Genomic DNA, 6662 nt, shown 5'->3' on the forward strand with positions numbered 1-6662 from the left:
AAAATACAAGAAGAAAGGCTAACGAAACTCATGTTGGGATCAAACTCGGAGTGTGCTACTTGTAACAACACTATTTTTCCGCTAATATCATTTTATACATTTGTGATACATGTGTACTACCTTAATCTCAAGTAGGCTGGGTTGTAAACTTGTGATACAGAACTAAAAAATTTATCTCATAAATGACATTGGATTAATTCTTAACTTAAACAAGCAATAATTCACGTCCACTGCAATTAATAGATTCACAAGAATGAAGATTGACTGCTATAATAAGAAATTTATGTTTACTATGGCTATGCCAATAAGTTAACTATGAAATTTAATCAAAATCATGGACATAAATGAAAAACAACCTAGAATCTAATGCCTATGAAATTTAATCTATGTCTAATTTGAAATGTGGTTGCAGCCGTCCGCTGCGCAGACCATTTCTTGGGACTTCAGGGGTAACTCTGAGAAGCTAGTAATTCCAGTGAGACAGCAATTTCACCAATGAGTGGACGGGATTTTGGTTCCTCCCGGAGACACATAGCAGTCATACAAATCATCCGATGCAAACTGCTGAGGGGGAACTGTCCTTGCAAAAGAGGGTCAACCATATGTTCATACTTTCTCCGGCCATTAAAATATGGGCGAGACTGAAATCGAAAAACATAAGTGTAAGATACAGTCATGTCATATAGATAGATCAAAGACATGATAGCATGTCAATGCTTTTGTAATGAAAGATGTTTTACTCTCAATAGTTTTTTACACTCTTCAAAACAGTATAGAATAATATATGATGAATTTAAAAGGGATCACCAACATGCAAATGGCAAGACATATATACAAACTAAATTTTTACCCATGACATTAAGTGTCGCTCTCCTGCTCTTCTACGATTATCTAGTGCTCTACGTCCAGTGATCAACTCTAGCAAAACCATACCAAAACTATAGATATCAGATTGTCGGGTTAATTTGCCAGTCTTCGCATATTCTGGTGCACAGTAGCCTTCAGTACCCATCACTCTGGTTTCAACATGAGTGTTGCCTCCGGTAGGTCCTAATTTTGCAAGACCAAAATCGGACAGTTTTGCGTTGAAGTCGTTGTCCAATAAAATGTTGGCAGATTTCATGTCTCGATAGATAACAGACGGTTCAGCATTACAATGGAGATACTCAAGACCCCGAGCTGCTCCAACAGCAATCTTCATTCGAGATCTCCAGCTTAGAGGTTCTTTGTCTCGGGTAAGATCTGAAATGAGAAATAAGTTATGATCTTAAAAAAAACTTCATCTCTTTCTTTAGGGATACAAAAATATTTCGAGGCATAGTCTCATTAACATATACTCCTTCCGATCACTATTATAAACAAAAATCAACTTTTTAGATTCATTCAATAAATGATGTATTTGGTCTGACCAAGTACATCGTTTATTCAATGAACCTAAAAATTTATTTTTACTTATAATAATGACCAAAGAGAGTAGTATTCATATACGCAGATCAAGGACGTTTGTCATTGACAACAAAGTTCAGTCATAAACAAAGTTCAAGCAGCTCTATAGTCCAATTTAAAGTAAATCACAAGAATTTCCATTGAAGATGAAAGTGGACAAAAGAATTTAAACTATGCAGTTACACTATCTTTATTATGCATGTAAATTAGTGGGAGAAGAACAATGTATCAACAGAAAACATGTGATGTATAGGTAGAGTTAAAAAAAATACGAGACTAAGATAAATGAACATAGGTGTTTAAACACTAGATAAATTTGTTATCATAAAACAAAGATGAAAAACCTTCAGCTGCATATCATAACTATACTATTAAGTGGTGGCATGAGAGTAATAAATAAACAAAGCAAAAGATTACCAAAAAGATGATCTTCAAGACATCCCTTAGGCATGTATTCATAAACCAAAAGCTTTTGATCTATACTTGTGCAATAGCCAATTAACTTAACAAGATAATTGGAATGACGCAACACGCATAGCATAAGAACCTCGGTCAGAAATTCCTGACAACCTTGACCACCATTAGGATTTAACCGTTTCACTGCAACAAGCTGCAAATGCAACAAAATATAGCAAAGTGTGTGACGTTTGTAATTTAAATGACCAAAAGTATAATTTAGCCGAAAAAAAATTCATTTATTCATAATAATATTGTAACGAACAAAGTCCTAAAAGTTACCTCGCCAGATTGGAGACGACCCTTGTAAACTCTTCCAAAACCACCTTCGCCAATCAATTCATTAAAACCTCCTGTCACCTTTGAAAGCTCTTGAAAACTAAACCTAGTTGCTACCTTATTGCTTTGATAGCTTCTCACACTCTTCCCCTTTCCCTCTGCAAATATGATCCAATAACCAAAATCATCATTCTTTCCAAACAAAACAAAAACATATAGTAATTACTAAGGTAACAATAGTTTGAAATTTTAATTTTAATACTCAGTATAATATAATTTTAATTTTAATATAATGTAATTAACAGTAACAATGATAATGTTGTATAATAATAATAATTGATTTACTTGAATTTGAAAACCATTATTTATCGGTACCTGATGTGTTTGTTCCTCCATTCTTTTTCCAACAATAAACAAAGCCAGAAAAACAACTCATATCTCCTACAATCACAACCAACTACACAGAGAGAAGATGAGAGTGAACACACAATTTTTTTCTCTTTGTCTCGAGAATTGTAGTGAAAAAAATATTATCACTACACCGAATATAAAGAAAAAAAAAGTGGTATTTTATGGAAGGTAATTAAAAAACAATAATTGCATTGTTTAAAGTATAATTGACAATAATTTTAAAAAATATTATCACTACACCGAATATAAAGAGAAAAAAAGTGGTAATTTATGGAAGGTAATAATTAAAAAACAATAATTGCATTGTTTAAAGTATAATTGACAATAATTTTTAAAAATATTATCACTACACCGAATACAAAGAAAACAATATTTTTTCGACAGAAAAATTCAGTTGAAGTATAATTGACAGCATAATTGCATTGTTTAAATTCCAAGATTACTCCTCTCAACAAAAAACATTCCGTGATTACAGTATCCATAAAAAAAAAAAAAAAAAAACGAATTTACAGGAATTTGCATGGGAAAGTGACTTCTCATGCAATCAAAACGGGCAAATAGAGGGTGGAATCATAGAACTAATAATAAAAAGTCAATAAACATTTAGTGCACGAGATGTCTCATATGCAAAGTTGCTGATAGTGCAATCAAAGAAAATATTGAGCATTAAAATAAATAAGTAAATATGGTATATCCTTTTAAAAAAAGTAAATATGGTAGCATATATAGAAACTAATTTTTTTTTTTGGATTGCAAAAATAAAGTCAAAAATAAATATGGTACTGTATATTGAGCATTAAAGGCAAAATAAATATGCTATGGTATATTGAGCATTAAAGACAAAAATAAAAAATAAATAAACCCACTTGTTCTTTAAAAAAAAAAAAACACAATGAAAAATAAATATGGTATGGTATATTGAGCATTAAAGACAAAAACGACGGAGTACTGATATGCCTACAAATATGACTATATTCAAGTCTTCAGAATACTCATGTCTTCGGATCTGCAATGTTGTCATCATTTGAACATGGACTCAGTGTTTTAAAACACAGACTGACCCGACCGATCTGACCAGGAACCGGAGGGGTGAGCGAACCGGACTAGATTCTAAATGATTATTTTATAAAAAATTATAAAATTATGGTTAGTGGGAGTTGAACTGAGTACATGCACCACAATATTGTTAACACTTTCCACTTGGCTATGTGAACTTGCTTGTTAAATTTCCATCTGAACTATATATATTTAACTGAAACATTTATTTCTCACGAGTATATATATATATATATATATATATATATATATATATATGTTTATTAATATATGATATAAATATCTCTCATGTTTGTTTAATATGAGTTACTTCTTTAGTCTTGAAAGAACTAAGGTTCTTGAAAGACAACTTGATATGAATATAGATTTAGAGCGTGTAGTTTGAAGGTCTATTTAGATTTTTTGTCATAGGCAAAGGTTCAACCTCTTCATGAGAAGAGCTAATGAGACATGATCTAAATTTGCATGGTAAGCGTTGTACAAATAGTGTATCCCAAAAGAATACTCGCCACACGTTTACCATGATGGTTGAGTTAAAAACCCCCTAGGGCCACTTGGTCGCCAAGAAGCTGAATAAAGTTGCAACTCTATATCTTTGCAAACTCATGTTATGACTCATTCATAATTATGAACCACACTATCATTTAAAATCTTCCAAGTGTTTTTGTTGCTTTCCCTATTTTTTTTTTATTATTGTTTTTAACTTTATTTTTATAGTTGCAACATTGAATGATTTATTTTTATTTTACGCAAAAAGTTTACAAACTAAAAAGCTGCAGAAAACTATATCGCCTCAGTCCCTGTGAGTTTATCTTTTTATACTATTACTTGAAACAGTGTATAATTGCACTAATAAGACTCCTGAAAATATAGTGTTTTCAAAGCTATCGGGTGGTCGTAGTGGTTACCGATGGTGGTGGTAGAAGTGGTTTGGCGATCATTAGTGGAAAACTATTTTTTCATTTGTGGAAAACTACTTTGAAAATAAACAAAAGACCAAACAAACTCATTTTTACCCGAAGATATTTTGGTTTGAAAAATAAGTTTCAAAACGAAAAACTCAATTGCTCAAAAAAAAAAAAAGCCGAAAAACTCAAACCACATGATCGGTCCTTTTTTTTTTTACAATTACGTGATCGGTCCTTAGTTTACCACAAATTGTCTGATTTCAAAGGTAATATTATAAGTGGTTAAACATTTGGGAATAAAAACCATACAAGTATCATAAATAATTGAAAAAAAAAATAATTGATAAAAAAGTTATTGTAAATAATCTATATAAAGAAAGTGCAAAATATCTATTATTATATCTATAATTTTAATCAAAATCAAATTAATTTTTTTAAAGGACAAAATCAAATTAATTATAATCAAAATTTCATTAAAACTATTGTTCGTAATTTACACTCATCAGTACAATAAGAAGAGCGACAGGTAGACACGGAGTGACCACCTAAACGCTAGCTATATACCCCCTTTGTCTCAAAATAATAGTCGTTTACGACTTGTGTACGATTTTTAAGAAAATGATTAATTGTGTTGATTTCAATGATAAAATTAGTATTATTTACTAAAATACTCTTATTAATTGTAGTTAATGGAATAGTTAAGTTGAATGTAATTCAATAAACAAGGGTATAATAATGCATAAATGTTGCATTGATATTCTAAAATGACAATTATTTTGAGACAGAGAAAAAAATGCCGAAGAAACAATTATTTTAAGACATAGAGTATAAAGGAACTAACACTTTAATTAAGTGTATAATAAGACATTCTGACATCTAATACCTCCATTTAAAGGCAAATTTGATCCATTTATGAATTTATTATGCGTCGAGGGTTAAGGTATCGTTATTTTCTGAGTCTATAAGATTGGAAAAATTATGCGATTTTCATGTGGGTGCAATGATGCGTCTAGAGTTACTTATCTTTAATTTACCGATGATACTTTGATTATTGGTAGAAAAAGTTGCATATGATATTTTCAAGGTAAACATTGACAACTTTTCACTCTTGGTTGAGTGAGGTTACCTTAACATTGAATTGCAAGGGACTCATTTGAAATATTTGAAGCTGTCAATTGGTGATAAACGAATAATCCTTGTATGTTACCGTTTTGAAAATATGTGGTTGATCATGTAAGAGACAATTATTCTTCTTGGAAGTGTCGCAATTTATCTATGAGAGGTCGACTTAGTATCTGTTTGGTTTCGCGTTTGACACCTTCAAACGTGCGTTCACTTTTCAAAACGTGGTTTCACCAAAAAGTTTGGTGTTTGGATATCGGCAAAAGCGATTCAACAAATCGTGATAATAGTCTCAAACGCAGGTTCAAACGAAGCTACAAATTGAAGTTTTTGCGGCACCTGAACACAATTTGAGAATCAATTTTTCTGTGACTCCTCTGTTTCCCTAATTTTTTTTTTATTTTTTTTTCCATTTATCTGTAAACGATTACTTCTATTTCAACATGACTACAGTGTGATGATTTTTCTATGATTAATTTTTCTTTCCGCCGCTGCACTGCAACCTTGAATGCTCTTTCTCTCCCTTTCTCGTTGGAGAAGATGATAAGAGGTGTTTTTTTTTTTTTTTGTTTTGTTTTGTTGTAGAGGAAGTGGATAAGAGGTTGGGACTGGGCTCCAGAAGTCCATTAATATTTTGACAGATTCATATAAAAAATAACAACATATTTTATTAATTAACATGAATAATTTTTTTTTAATCCCTCAGTAACACCAAAAATCCCTCAGTAGTACATATTACTGACGAATAATAATCCCTCAGTAATGCTTTGTGAAAACTACCTCTGCATTACTGAGGGAAAATTCCGCCAATAATGTTTATATTGATCTGCATTACTGACGGAAATTTCAGACGGAAATTTCAGCCAATAATGTACTGCTCACTTTTTTTTATTCCTTTCCACTTTTTAATTTTAATTAAATAAATAAAATTTATTAAACACAAATAAATTAATGAAATAAAGTTTTAATTTAATAAGACAAAAA

General features: G+C 31.0%; 1 pseudogene; it reads right to left on the reverse strand.

The window, feature by feature from the left end:
* Positions 1 to 240: 240 nt before the first annotated feature.
* Positions 241 to 2677, reverse strand: LOC25482076 (probable serine/threonine-protein kinase PBL21; annotated as a pseudogene).
* Positions 2678 to 6662: the final 3985 nt, after the last annotated feature.

This window comes from Medicago truncatula, chromosome 1 (assembly GCF_003473485.1).
Source record: "Medicago truncatula cultivar Jemalong A17 chromosome 1, MtrunA17r5.0-ANR, whole genome shotgun sequence".
Lineage (NCBI taxonomy): Eukaryota > Viridiplantae > Streptophyta > Magnoliopsida > Fabales > Fabaceae > Medicago > Medicago truncatula.